The sequence below is a fragment of the Adiantum capillus-veneris genome, chromosome 15 (genome assembly GCF_014529385.1).
Source record: "Adiantum capillus-veneris isolate H3 chromosome 15, ASM1452938v2, whole genome shotgun sequence".
Taxonomy (NCBI): Eukaryota; Viridiplantae; Streptophyta; class Polypodiopsida; order Polypodiales; family Pteridaceae; genus Adiantum; species Adiantum capillus-veneris.
Genome location: NC_140945.1, coordinates 64,717,083 through 64,733,336, shown reverse-complemented (window position 1 = coordinate 64,733,336; position 16,254 = coordinate 64,717,083).

Here is a 16,254-nt window from a genome sequence, read left to right as displayed (position 1 = left end):
GTCCTACGATTGGTACAAATTTCTACAGTTCATCTTACCAATTTCCATAAAGGGTTGTGTTACAGATGACATTAGAAGAACAATCTACAAAATCAGTTAGTTGGTATGCTAGATCAGTTCAAAAGAGATAAGAGAAGATAGCATCAATGCAGCATGCTTACATGCTATTGAATTAGTGTGCGTGGTGGAGAAGTACTTTCCAACAAACATTCTTACCATCCAAATGCATGTACTTGTGCATGTGGTCGATGAAGTTACAGTTGTTGGGGTGGTCCATAGCAGGTGGATGTTCTTCTTGGAGAGATTTATGAAGACTTTAAAGGGGTTTATTTGTCAAAGGGCTTGCCCCAAGGGTAGCATGGCCTAAGGATGGCTTGTACAAAAGTCTCTTGTCCTTATCAGTGAATTTTTTGTCTCAATTGATCCAGAGATGCCCCGAATGTGGACTACTCAGGTCAACATCAAGGTGACAGGGGATGAGCCGCAGGGACAAGGCATTGTTATGAAGATGGACATCACAATGCGAGAAAAGGTTATGATATTTTTCCTTCGCAACTCAGAAATCATGCAAAAGTGGCTAGAGAGGTACGAAGGGAAAAAGCAAGAATGCTTGACAAATCTCCTGCAATTCAAGTGCAACCATGCCACTAGAAACCTTCCTTTTCTAGATCATCTTCAAAAATTGCTTGACTTTCCAACTGGGTGGTGGTTAGATGCAACAATCTCAGCGGCAAAGAGGAATGGAGTGTTGATTACTGAGGAGGAAGAGGAGATGTCAAGAGGTTGCGATTGGCATGTATATTTTCAGAGCTTCCTTTTTGAGCTCCAAATGATCACATTTCTCTAATAAATTTTAGTTGTTTTAATTTTGTGGTTGTGCAGTATCACAAAAACGGAGCTTTGTGGTTGCATGGGAAACCCTTCAGAGTGCAATAGATCTATGAACAAAGTCACTTTTGATAGTGGTGTTAGGGAAAGCTTCATCCAAGAAAGTAGGAATAGTGCCAGGGATGAGATCACAGAGACTATCTAGCTTGAATACTTTGGCTGCATCCAAGACATCTTGAAGATTAGCTTTAGAAAGTTTGATATGTTTATATTTGATGTCAAGTGGTTCAAAGTTATTACCAATGGCCCTAATGCAACTGTGTGTGTAGACAAGAGTGGATTGATTCAAGTGAACTCTAGGCGGATGTGGATAGATTCGCGGGATACATTCGTACTTCTGCAGCATTGTGAACAAGTTGTATTCACACACGATCCACTATGGACATAAAATGATGAGAATGAGCTGTTTAAACCCTACCATCTCTATGTCATTCAAGTTGCTCCACGGAGCAAGCAAGTGTGTGAAGGATTACGTTGAGGTCGAAGAGGTGATTCATGAACAAAGCACAGGACCGACAGAAACTTTCAGTTTAGATTCTAAGGTGGATGTCAGCAATGATAAATTTTTTGAACCTAGAGATGAGGTGTCAAATACTAAAGCTGATGCGGAGAGCGACAAAGAAGTAGAGTCCGATGATCAAGATGCAGAAGTACAACTAGAGATAAACATCTTTGGTGCATCAGATCTCATAGAAGATGAGAGATTAACTAATGATTTTTTCTAGGAACTCTTTTGTAAAATTATTTTTATTAGTCTACAATACACTTTAGATTCATTCATTTGTGTTGCAGCTTCATTGATTTGTTATTTGTATTGATTAAGCATTTCTTCTGTAAACTAACGTATTTTGTGGGTATTATTTGTGTATGATTATCCATGGTCGATGACGATGAGCCATACATTCCTAGTTATAGTTTTCCTATCACTCCGACTGGCATGTCACCCAAGCAGATGGGCTCGTTTTTGTCTCAGTTCACACCAGAGCAGATCGTGATGGCACATCACCTTTGGGAAGCAGGTTCCTCTAGACGTACTATGGCCGACCCTATGCCCGGGACTAGTGTGGTCCCTACACCGAGCAGCCCCACACCTCAGTCGAGTGTGCCCCCTACGCCTAGAACTCGTGTGTCCCCTACACCGATGGTTGGTTCATCCTTGAGATGAGATAGGCATCGTTCTGGAGGTGGTGGTTGCTATGGTAGCGGTTCTATCAATGCGTCCACACCACCGAGAGAGCGTCCACCACTCTCTTCACTAGATAGTTCACCGATTTTGGGGATCACACTAGCATGATCATAGCAAGGTGTACAAGAGCATGGGATGGGGTTGTTGTGCCGGATAGGTTCAAAAAGGCCATGCCACAGAGGATTTTGCATCTCTGTACAATTCAGTTTGTTCACTCTGTGATGGAGGTTTGGGATAATCTCGATCTTGAAAGAAAGAATTAGATCGTCGTGACCATTCACAGAGAGTACAGGCCAGCAGAGGGGTACAATCAAGTCTCGAATCTCTAGATTTTGAGCGTGGTGAAGTCCACAATGTCACACCGTCGGTCAGAGGCAAGAGACAAATTCAATGCCAGAAGTCCAAAGCCGGCATGGTTGGACGTAGAGGAGTAGGCGGGGATTGCACAAGAGGCACAACACAATATTGAGAGATTTCAGAAGCACATTTGGAGTCTGTTGGAGTGTCAAATCTTGGGAGTGGAGGCTACGACACGCTTTGACATGAGTTTGTAAGTATTATACATATGCTTTAAATTATTGAAAATGTATATGTTATTTGAAAATTTATCTAATGATTAAATCATAATTTTGCAGGAAGTTACCGTGAAGCGCCCTCTGACATGCCGAGAGGAGAAGTATGGGTACAAGCATGGACTTGTGGCCCCTTTGACCCAACTGCAGGAGGAGGGAGAGGAAGTGAACTAGGAGACATTACCATGAGGGTCTTCTTGATACACTTTTACCCAGTCATCTTTATATAGTCTTCTTGGTACAATCTTTTTTGTAGTTGTGGTCTTCTTGATACAGTCTCACTTAGTGATTGTTGCATATGTCCAATTTTGTAGTGCTTATGTTTATGGTTTATGGTTATGTTCATGGTATGGCACAGATGTTATGGTTAAGGTTTGACAGTCAAGTTAAGTTTATGTTTATGCTATGGTGGTATGGTTGTTCTGGTTATGGTATGACAAGCAAGTTATGGTATGGCAAATGGGTTATGTTTATTGTTTTACAGTTTTCGACTCATGTTTTGATTATGGTTATAAAGTATTTATGTTGCTATGTAGTTATGTTATTCTTACAATTTTGCTAATTTCCATACACTCGCTCTTTAGCGTCAGCTTGTAGGTGGACCATGGTTGCTTGTGCACTCTTCCTTTGGGCAGAGAGGACTGTTTTCTTTTGCTGCAGTACATGCAACATTAGTTCCCAACCCTCTCTGTCCAAAAACAAATTGCAGCTTTGGTCAGTACAGGCGTCAGTATAAACTTCAAAAGAAACATCGAAATATCCTTTACAATTACCGACGCTTATTTCAAAGCTAATTCTGATGCAAAGTATATCGATGCTTATACCAATGACACAAAACCGATGTCTTTTCTGAGGCCTATTTCAGGGCTTTCTAGTTTTAAAACTAACTTTATCTCGTTGGTATCTTGTTTAAGCTTCTGGAGCAACTCCTCACATTTGTCTGTCCATTAGAATTGAGTGATAAGGCTATAAATGGGTTTAGCTATGACTGCATACATGTAGATAAAACTACAATAATCACCACAATGTCCCATAAATTCTTGAACTTCCTTGAAAAATGTTGGTCTAGCTATTTCAGCCAATCACTGCCATCTTCTCCATGTCTATGGCTATACCATTTTTTGATACAATTTTTTTGAAAATTCCTCAAACAATAAAAACACATTTTTTAGGATTTAAGCAAATCCTATATAGACAGCATTGTCTTGATGCCCACACATTCTCAATGCCATGTCTAGTGGCCAAGCTCCATGTAAAATCACTCATCAAATGTAAATGGTAGGAATCAAGAAGAGTTAGACTTGTCTAATTTTCTAAAAGGATTCCAAGATGTGTTCTTTGATGATTTACCTATGAACTTACCTCCAAAACAAGGGGATGATGACCATCAAATTGAGCTCCTACCAGGAAATTCACCGCCTAAAAAGCCTCCTTATCAAGTTTCTCAAGCTCAACAAAAGGAGATCATGAGGCAAGTACCAGAATTTGTTGACAAAGGGATGGTGAGGCCTAGCTCCTCTCCCTTTTGCTCTCAAGCCCTTTTAGTGAAAAAGAAAGAAGGTACATACCGTATGTGTGTGGACTATCGAGCACTAAACCATATCACTATAGAAAATAGATTTTTATGCCTCGGGTAGAGATCTATTTGATAAGCTACAAGGCTCTACCTATCTGCACCGATTTTTGTGCGGCGTGCTGTAGTGTCCACTCATAACTAAAGTGACACTAAAGTGTAAAAGAGGGGCATCCAATTTTTGACAGCACCAATAATAGCAAATATCAAATACAAAACTCCATAAGAGGTGCCGTGGAGTTTGGGACTACAATATTTAGGCCTTTCTTGTGTAGTTGCCCTTAATTTTCCATTCCCACTCTCTTATGTTATGCTCTGCTACTCTGTGTACTCCATGATTATGTCTACATCTCTTACAACCCCTCTTACACTCTTCCCTTGTCAATTTATTCTCTCTCTTGTGTGTGTGTGTGTGTGTGTGTGTGTGTGTGTGTGTGTGTGTGTGTGCGCTATCATAGTGTAGGTGTGTGTCTGAGTACTTGGAAATTGGAAGGGATGGTGAAAGGTTGACAAGCAGAGGTGCAAAAAAAATATGAACACCATCAACGATTATGCAACCCAATGCCGTGCATCAAAAATGAAATATGCAATTTGTGGAATAGCATTCACCTTCTGCCCATAAGAATACCCATAATACATCCAAACTCTTCCTCTCTCAAGCACTCATCAAAAAATCATGCGCACAAGACTTGCCTCTCAAACACACAAGAGAATCACTTACATCAAACTAACACACTTTGCATAGAGAGCTCATCTCCATCTATGCAATGCCGTGACACAAATAAAATCACCATGAGAGGTAGCCACATGCATAAGTAATGAAGCAAAAGAGAGTTGGAGTGAGAAATTTCATTAAACCAATTGAATAAGTGTGGGAAAACAAACCAATGGTAAATTGAGAATAGAACACTTACTTGATTTCTCGCACACCTTTTAAGGGGAGGACAGACGCTTGCTAACCATCACGAATTGCGACACTTGAAAGTTTTGAAAATGATTTCATGATCATTAACATAACCATGAGAGAGATCATGATGTATTTACAAGTTATTAAGGTGCTACAAATGATTTATTGGGTTGATGGAGTAAGAGATTGTAGAATGGAAAGAGTGGAGAATAGAGTTGCACTTCCTCCAAAGAGGAGGGTTAGGAGGGAGGATGTGAAAGAGGGAGAGTTGGGATTTTCTCTACTATTGATCAAGAAAAAACATGAAGTTGAAAATATAGGTGTGTGTCCTTGAGTCTCTCCAAAGGGGGCTATTTATAGTTGTGTAGGAGTGGGATTGTGCTACACTTAATTAGAGTAAGTGATTAGATCTAATTAAGTGTCCTTTGACCACTCATTGAATATTGGACATAAAAGGGACTATTTATTCACCAAAAATATCATTTTAGACCGTGAAGGCTCCATAGGGGTGCATAATGTAGGTGGGCCCCACCATAAGGCCCTACGGGTGGCTCCTGCGGGGTATCTCAACTTGTCTGTCTTGGCATTTAGAAAGAATCTTTAGGTTGGTTCCATCACATGCAAGTGACCTTGAACACTCATTGCTCTTTTAGAAGATGAGTAGGGGAAAAATAAGATCTCACCCTCTTGATTTACTTGATTTACAGTTCCCTTTTGCTACGAATCTGACAGATTTACACTATTTTGACCATAACTTTTTACTTGTAGCTCGGAATGACATGTTTCAAAAGGCAAAATTGACCTTCTCAACATGTTTGATATGAATTTGGACTATTCTTCACGCACATGCACCAAGGAATTCGGTTTGGGAGGTCCACACTAGGCTAGGGAACCTTTTGCTTCCAAGTCTTCTTGTATGGGCCCTTTGCTTGTATGCATCCAAGGGGAATCATGCTTTTTCAAAAGGCTATGATGCTTAAACAAATAGAGGAGGGCCCAATATTATTTTCTTGTGAAAAGAATATACAATTGGAGTCTTTTTGAAAGGAGAGAAACTATATGTATATTCTTAAGAGATATTGGGCCACCTATGTAGGGGGCATAGAAGACTTGTAGAGAGGGACCATAATCTTTGGTAAAGACAAGTGGAGAGTTGATTTCCATGGGAATTTATCTATATGGGATGGAAGATGGATATATTATTTTTCTACTACTAATTCACAAGAGTTAAGAAAGTTTGGGGTAGATAGTTGGTTATTGTATGCTTACTTTTATTTACAAAGCAAAAAGAAACGCGTGGTAATATAAATATATGACTAAGGTGACATTTTTGGGAAGAGTACAATGTATGTGTCGCCACAAAGGTTAAACGAAGAGGGGGAATTTACTCTAGATAACTTAATAGCGTAGAAAAATATATACACATATGGGGAAGAGGACGTTGAGTAGGCTGAGAAATGTTGCAAAAAGATGGTTACCATTTTATGCCACTCATATTAGCCCTCCCCCAAGCCTAAAGATATTCATATCTTTAGGAGGACGGTGTTGCTTTTTTTCTTTCTTTTCTTTCTCTTTTTTTTGTCATTTTTCCTTTTCTATTTTTTTTTTTTCAATAGGAGGAGTGTCATGTATTCTTTTACTCCATTAGACCTGCTTTTCATTACCTCAATCCCATAAATCAGAGATGGGAGGGTTGCCTTGGGTATGTTTAGATTCCAAGGTTGGTTCTTCTTTGCACATCAAAGCTTTAAAAATAGGTGGAGCATTTGCCAAGCCGAAGGGAGCCATGTCAATTTGGAGCTTAGGCGATGTAGGCAGATGACTGCCTATCAACGGATTGATACGTTGAAAGTAGGTCTTTAATCTCCATCCATTGACTCTGGTCTTGTGGAGTTTTCCTGATAAATCTGCTAATCTGTAACTACCATTCCCAAACTTTGTTTTTATCATGAAAGGTCCCTCCCATCTTTGCAAAAACTTTTTGTCAAGTCGAGTATCAAGTCGGTTATCATAGCGAAGAACCAACATACCTTCCTTCAATCCTTTCCCCTTGAGCTTCTTGTTGATTTTATCCCTTTGGCTTGTCGCTTTGGTGATGTAGTGATCAATGGACTCTTCTCTATCTAGCTCAAGTCGTTGGAGATCTAAGATCCTTTCATGTAGAACCTCTTTTGGTTTTTTTGCCACTCTTTCAAGAACGCGCAAGCTTGAGAGCTCTACCTCAATGGGGAGAAGTGCTTCCTGTCCATAAACTAGATGAAAAGGGGTGAATTGGGTAGATACCTTGAAAGATGTCCTACACGCCCAAAGAGCAGCCGTCAAATGGCGATCCCAATCATTAGGCTGGTCCACAACCTGCTTAGAAATGATCTTACATATCATTCCATTCACTTTTTCCACCAATCCATTGCATTGAGGATAGTAGGGTGTGGAATGCAGGTGTTTCACTTTTAACCTCCTCAAGAGATCATTCAGAAGGTCAGCCCTAAAACCCGGGCCTCGATCTGATACGATTTCTAGGGGTGTTCCAAACCTACTACAAATATGATCAAAAATAAACTTTGATACCTCTTCTGCTGTGATTCAGGTTGTACTTGTTGCTTCCGCCCATCGTGTCATGTAGTCAACACCCATGATGATGAAAACCTTCCCTATAGAAGTACAAGGTAGGGGACCTATTGCATCCACACCCCACTTTTCGAAAGGGCCATAAGATATTATTGGGACTCGAGGCTCATATGTTAGTCGTCTATCCCCAACAATTTGGCATGGCTTACATGCCTTACACCAATATTGGACATCACGATGTAAGCTCGGCCAAATAAACCCTACTTGTAAAATCTTCCTACTTGTAATATCTTGAGAAAAGTGACCACCACAGATATCATCATGACATGAAAGAAGAATTTTCTCTATCTCTTGCACACCTGGTACTCTCCTCAAGACCAAATCTTTTCCTTTGTGATATAAATCATCCCCGATCAGCTGGTAAGGTGTGGCCTTCTTAACTAGTCTATGTCTTTGCACCTTGTCTAAGTGTTTGGGACACTCACCTGCTTGTAGAAAGAAGATAATGTCTTTTAGCTCCTCTTGACCTTGATATTTGGGTTCATATAGTTTCACACCTCCTACCGCCATTTGAAGCTTTTCATTTGCGAGTAAGTCTGCTTCCTTGTTATGAGTTCTCACAATGTGTTGTACCTGTGTTGCTTTAAAACCCTTCATCAAAGCTCTTACACTACTAAGCCACTCAAACAATGTACGATTCTTGCACCTCCAAGTCCCTTGGATTTGCCTGACCACTAGCAAAGAATCACCTTTTATAATAAGTCTTTGTATGCCTAATTCTTTGCATTCTTCTAACCCAAGGGTTAGAGAAGCATACTCAGCCTCATTGTTAGAGTGAACATTGGGTAGAGTGATACCTTTTCTAACCATTACCTCCTTTTGTGGGTTTAAAATGATGATCCCCCCTGCTGCTTTGTCTTGTTGGCGTTGATAAGCTCCGTCAAAGCATAAAGTATGGGCATTATCAATCTCCTTCACTTTGAACTGTTTTGAGCCTTCCTCTCTTTGTAGTCGTGATCCTTCCCTTTCTCTCACTTTGTAGGTGAGAATGTCTGCAAGTCCTGCTCTTGTGCTATCTTCTACAAGGAAAGTGTATTCAAATTCTTGGAGTTCAAGCACCCACTTTGCTATTCTAGATGAGAGGCTCATGTGTTGTACTACATATGGTAGATTGTTCTCTAATGTGAGAAAAACAAATGGCACAGGGAGAAGATACGATCGAAACTTCCTTACCGCAAACAAGATTGCAAAGACCACTTTCTCCATTTCAGTGTATCCCTTCTCGGCCGGAGTCATCACCTTGCTTGCAAAATAGATCGGCCTCATGTATGATGTTTTAGGATCTTTTTGCATCAAAACAACACCAATTGCTTCGAAACCTACACTTGGAGTGACATAGTAGGTCTCCTTTGGATCTGGTGGCATTAGGATTGGGAGAGAGCTAAGAATGCCCTTCACTTCCTCAAAACATTTTGCATGTTCCCTCCCCCATTCAAATGTAGATTGGCTTGCCAACCTATGCAAAGGGGCGATGGCTTCTGCTAGGAGATGGATGAAGCGAGACATGTACCTCACTTTGTGGTTGAAGGTCATTAGCTCCTTAGTCGTTGTTGCTGGAGATAATGACAAAAGGGCCTCTACTTTAGAGCGATCCACTTGAATTCCTTGTGAAGAAACCACATGGCCTAGCAAAACCACCTGAGATTCACCGATATGACACTTCTCTGGGTTGAGTTGTCCCCCAAATTGATGGAGCCTCTTAAGCCCCACTTCAACCTTTTGGCAATGAAGTGATCTACAACTATAAATACAGAAATCATCCATAAAGACTCTTATAGATTTTCCAAAGAATGGCTGAAATACAAATATTGTGAATCTCATGAAGGTGCTAGGAGCATTGGTGAGCCCAAAAGGCATTACTCTGAATGCAAAACATCCCCAAGGTGTGATGAAGGTGGTTTTTGGTTGGTCTTCTTCCGCTATTCTAATTTCAAAATATCCTGAATACCCATCACACACCGTGTAGCATTCGTGACCTGCTACTTCATTCAAAATTTCATCTTGGAAAGGGAGAGGGAAGTGGTCCCTCTTTGTCGCAGCGTTGAGGGGTTTGTAATCCACGCGGACCCTCCACTTACCATTCTTCTTGGGAGTGACTACAATAGGTGATACCCATTCGGAGTTGGATACTGGATAGATGAAGCCAGCCTTCAAGAGTCGATTCACTTCCGGTAGGAGAGCCTTTTGTTGCATAGATCCTAGTCGCCTTAACTTTTGAGCCACGGGTTTGGTCCCTGGTTTCAATTCAATTCGATGCTCTATTACATCTACACCTCTTATTTGTGAGTAGTCACTGATAAACAAATTGGGATACCTCCTTAACATATTGATGTAGGACCTCTTCTCCTCACAAGTAAGATCTTTTGCAAGCATCTTCTCAAATCCTTCTTCAAGGTGGTGGCATCTTTCATCCCCTCGTGTGTGATTGTCTGTTGGATTTTCTTCTATTGGAACATCTTGAGTGTTGGCTTTGCATACAATTCCCATTACCTCCAAAGAAGACTCCTCTTCACTGGTTGATGCACTGGTTGATGCTTCCTCATCACTTGAGTAAGGACTCTCCTCCTCGCTCTCTTCATCTGCCATGGTTTCATAGTCGATATCTAGTTGCTTTCCTTCTCGCCAATCATACACCACCGGTTGACCCTTCTTAAGAATCAAAAGACCACTTCCCCATTTTTGATCTGCATTCACAGCAATGAGCCAAGGCCTCCCTAGGATGATGGGATAGCCCTCCCCCTTAGCTGGCATGACATACATATCCACTCGTGCATCTATGTTACATACAGAGACTTTTACATTTTCAATGATCCCCAAACACTTCACACTTGAGTTGTTGGCTAGCCTAGCTTGACAATTAGAGGACTTTGTAATTTCAATCCCTAACCTGTTCATTGATTTTTCCGTGATCACACACATTTGAGCTCCACCATCAACATATACATTAGACACCTTTTTACCCCTTATGTAAGCATCCACAATGGGTTTCACATCTTTTTGTAGCTTTGAGGCCACAACCTTAATGGTAAGATTTGCTTTCTTTTTTGGAATTCTTGTACTTACCAACTTTGGCCATTGCCTTCTTACTTTGGCTGATAGGTGTAGAAGTTGAGGCCATGAAATATTTGGCTTTTGGGTTTGTAAATCCTCTAGGATGTTGTAGGGCTCTAGCTCCTTTCCCAATGGGAAGTCGTTGATACCAATTTCCCTTCGCCTTGATCTTTTCTTCCTGCTACTTTTGGCTTCTTCCATCTTTGACTTCTTCTTCTTGTCCCTTCTGGCTGAATTTGTTCCTTCACTTCTCATGTCTTCATCCTTATCATGTGCTCTTGTGCGTTTTTCTGCCGGCATAACATCAAAGTTTAGAGTATGCTCATCTATTACCTCTTCTAGCTTGATGATGTTGACTCCTCTTTCTTCCTCCTCATGTGGGACGGGAGGTATATTTGCTGGTGGTGGTGGTCGACGAAGGATTTGTGGGCCTTGAGCTTGTTCTTGCTGCACAGTGAGAGGAGGCGGTCTGGGGGGATATATGTCTCCCGGAAGTCACCTTGGATGTGGACAATTGTACATGCCATGGCCCATTTCATTGCAATTCCAACATCGCAACTCTTGATCTTGTCTTCGTTGATTGCGATTCCCTTCTCCTGGTTGTCGTTGTTGAGGTAGGCCTTGTACTAGATTCAAAGTGAGGTTCTCAAGCTGTTGAGTTAGCCTTTGTAAAACCTCTTATTGAGAGTTATCTCCTATTTGTGAAGATTGTGCAAGAGGGGACCTAATTGGTGCTTCCATGGTTTGTGAAGACTCCCTCTCACTCACTTCATTCAAACCCCTTGCTCTATGTGCTTGGAAGTGTAGTTTTCTAAACTTGATGATGGCTACCTCACGTGCTTCTTCGAAGGTGGATGGGAATTTTAGCTCTACTTTAGCCTTTAAAAGTGGATACAAGACAACCATGAATCTCTCTTTTTTTAGAAAGTTAGGTGCACCACCATGATTTTCTAATGTAGCCTCCCACCTACCCCATAGATTGACAAAGGTTGCTTCATAAGAGGGATAGTCTTCAAGTGATACCTGCTTATGTCCAATAAGACATTTCCATAGTCCTTCAGAAGTATCCCCTTGCCCGAACTTGGAGAGGAACCTTGCTCGCAGCCTCTCCCAATTGGACTTGATTTGGGGTTGCAAGGTCTCATACCATGCTTTAGCTTCTGCTTTTAGAACCAACGGGAAGGCTCGTAGCTTTACTTCCTCTTCATCTCTCCCGGATATGAGATGTGCCATCTCCAAGTTGTCAAGAAACTCTTGCGCATCTTCCCCACTTCTTGCATAGAACGTGGGAAAAGAACTTGACATTTTGTTTAGACTTTTTGAAATCTCTTATTTTAAAAGAAACTTTTCTCTTACGGGCCGCACAAGATTATTGACACTATAAATCTGATTACATTAAAATGAAAATGTACACATCCATTGTTAATTCGTACTTTATCATAGGTAGAATAAATGGATTAATTGAAGCATTGATTTCATTGAGGCGAGTGGATCCAAATATCCTCCTTATGATAGATTGAAACCTAAACTTAGTTGCAATGATTATATGAATGGATTGTCGAGCAATAGGCTTAAAAGGTTCATTGTTTTGATCGTGATTCATGTGCTACTCCTCGTTGTTGGTTTGAAGACCTCGTTCCTTCATATGGCCCTTGAGCACCCCTTCACCACTCCTTGTTCCTGCCTTTAAAACAAAATGAAAACGTGAACATCAAAAGAAGTTTCATAATTGATGATTGGAAGTATAATTGGATTGGGTGATGCCAGTATTTCTCTAAGTCTTTCTGCACCAAACATAAAAACAATGCGTTGCTGGAAAAAGACTTTTCTATCTATGTGAACATTTACTCTAATGTATTGTGCAAAATGAAATGGATAGATGGGAACTCCATTGTTCATCACTAAAAAATTTGAAGGTAACTTGGAAATATGTTCCTCAGTGGGGGCACCACTTTATGAGGGCGAGCTTTTTGAAATGGGGCCTCTAAACCCAAACCAATGGGCCTACCCTCACAAAATGTTCGTAAAGAGGTACGCACACTACTTAGGGTACCACCTTCTTTTGGGAGTGGAGAAGGAAACTAATCAAAATAACACTTGCAGTCACCCACTCAAGCAACACACTTTGAAAACCCCATTACTCTATATACACTTTGGACATAAGAACACCATCAACGATTATGCAACCCAATGCCGTGCATCAAAAATGAACTATGCAATTTGTGGAATAGCATTCACCTTCTGCCCATAAGAATACCCATAATACATCCAAACTCTTCCTCTCTCAAGCACTCATCAAAAAATCATGCGCACAAGACTTGCCTCTCAAACACACAAGAGAATCACTTACATCAAACTAACACACTTTGCATAGAGAGCTCATCTCCATCTATGCAATGCCGTGACACAAATAAAATCACCATGAGAGGTAGCCACATGCATAAGTAATGAAGCAAAAGAGAGTTGGAGTGAGAAATTTCATTAGACCAATTGAATAAGTGTGGGAAAACAAACCAATGGTAAATTGAGAATAGAACACTTACTTGATTTCTCGCACACCTTTTAAGGGGAGGACAGACGCTTGCTAACCATCACGAATTGAGACACTTTAAAGTTTTGAAGATGATATCATGATCATTAACATAACCATGAGAGAGATCATGATGTATTTACAAGTTATTAAGGTGCTACAAATGATTTATTGGGTTGATGGAGTAAGAGATTGTAGAATGGAAAGAGTGGAGAATAGAGTTGCACTTCCTCCAAAGAGGAGGGTTAGGAGGGAGGATGTGAAAGAGGGAGAGTTGGGGTTTTCTCTACTATTGATCAAGAAACAACATGAAGTTGAAAATATAGGTGTGTGTCCTTGAGTCTCTCCAAAGGGGGCTATTTATAGTTGTGTAGGAGTGGGATTGTGCTACACTTAATTAGAGTAAGTGATTAGACCTAATTAAGTGTCCTTTGACCACTCATTGAATATTGGACATAAAAGGGACTATTTATTCACCAAAAATATCATTTTAGACCATGAAGGCTCCATAGGGGTGCATAATGTAGGTGGGCCCCACCATGAGGCCCTACGGGTGGCTCCTACGGGGTATCTCAATTTGTCTGTCTTGGCATTTAGAAAGCAGCTTTAGGTTGGTCCCATCACATGCAAGTGACCTTGAACACTCCTTAATCTTCTAGAAGATGAGTAGGGAAAAAATAAGATCTCACCCTCTTGATTTACTTGATTTACAGTTCCCTTTTGCTACGAATCTGACAGATTTACACTATTTTGACCATAACTTTTTACCTCTAGCTCGGAATGACATGCTTCAAAAGGCAAAATTGACCTTCTCAACATGTTTGATATGAATTTGGACTATTCTTCGTGCCCATGCACCAAGGAATTCGGTTTGGGAGGTCCACACTAGGCTAGGGAACCTTTTGCTTCCAAGTCTTCTTGTATGGGCCCTTTGCTTGTATGCATCCAAGGGGAATCATGCTTTTTCAAAAGGCTATGATGCTTAAACAAATAGAGGAGGGCCCAATATTATTTTCTTGTGAAAAAAATATACAATTGGAGTCTTTTTTAAAGGAGAGAAACTATATGTATATTCTTAAGAGATATTGGGCCACCTATGTAGGGGGCATAGAAGACTTGTAGAGAGGGACCATAATCTTTGGTAAAGATAAGTGGAGAGTTGATTTCCATGGGAATTTATCTATATGGGATGGAAGATGGATATATTATTTTTCTACTACTAATTCACAAGAGGTAATAAAGTTTGGGGTAGATAGTTGGTTATTGTATGCTTACTTTTATTACGGGTGGTAATATAAATATATGACTAAGGTGACATTTTTGGGAAGAGTACAATGTATGTGTCGCCACAAAGGTTAAACGAAGAGGGGGAATTTACTCTAGATAACTTAATAGCATAGAAAAATATATACACATATGGGGAAGAGGACGTTGAGTAGGCTGAGAAATGTTGCAAAAAGATGGTTACCATTTTATGCCACTCAATAGCAATGTCTTTATGTTAGGTTCATGCTTCGTGCTCGCTCCATGATTGTTATGTTCATCCTTTAAAATTCCCATTTTGTTGAGGTGTCCTTCGGGTTGTCTTTTTCCTCTAGTTCCCATTGCTAACACAAAATCTTTCAAAAGCTTGGCTGCAATATTCGCCTCCATTGTCAGATCTGAGGCATTTAACCTTGGTACCTGCTTCATTCTCCATAGAGTCTTTTCACCTTTGAAATATGGAAAACACATCGGATTTGTTCTTCATGACATAAACCCATGTTTTCTTAGTTGCACCATCTATAAACATTATATAGTAGAATGAGCCACCAAGGGATGGTGTACTTGCAGGACCCCAAACATCAGAATGAACCAATTCAAGTTTTTCATTTTTCCTTTCATTTCTTGCTTTTAGGAATTTTACCCTCTTCTGTTTACCGTAAATACAATCTTCATAGAACTCTAAGTCCACTTCTTTCAAACCTGGTAGAAGTTTCTTTATTTGAAGGATTTGCATTTCTTTGGCACTCATATGCCCAAGCCGGTAATGCAACATCCCACTGTCAACTTCTGCAGCTATTGCATAAGTTGAACATTGTGTGCTAGCAGTACACAAGTAAAGTATACCAACCTTTTCTACTTTGGAATCCACCAAAGATCCCCTTGAGATCTTCCACCGTTTGTTTGCAAATGCAATGTTGTGAGCTTCATTATCCAATTGTCATGTAGATATCAAATTCTTACAAAGATGCCTAACATCTTTAAGCTTCCATTCATTTTCGTTAGCCGTTTTGACACAAACTGTACCTTTGCCAACAATTTCACAAGCTTCATCATCTCCCAAGTATACACACCCAAAATTACCTTTGGTGTAATCTTGGAAATATTGCTTGTGCACTGTCACAAGGAATAAAGCCCTTGAATCTACTATCCAGGAACTAGACACATTGTCTAATGAGAGAATTAGATCATATTGTTCTACTTTACCTGCCACATTAGCCTCCGAGGTTGGCTTGTTGTCTTGAGACTCCGACTCCTTCTTCTTCTTAGACCACCAATCCTTCTTGACATGGACCTTCTTGCCACAGCTCTAACATTCAAGAGCTTACTTTGTGCATGACTTGCTCTACCTTGAGCAACCAAGACCCTTTTGGTTTTTGAACCTCTCCTTAGGCCTTCTTCTTGTTTCCACTTATAGTGCAGCACTTGATGATTCACCTATGCTTCTCCTTCACATTTCCTTGCTTAGGATAACACCCACAACATCATTAAACTTAAGAGTATTTATGCTAAAGATAGAGTTACTTATAGCCATCACAAGGCTATCCCAACTATTTGGTAGAGCCGATAGTATAAGCAGAGCTCGCACCTCGTCATCAAAATTGATTTTCATCGATCAAAATTGACTTATGTTGGTGTTAAAGTCATTTAGGTGTT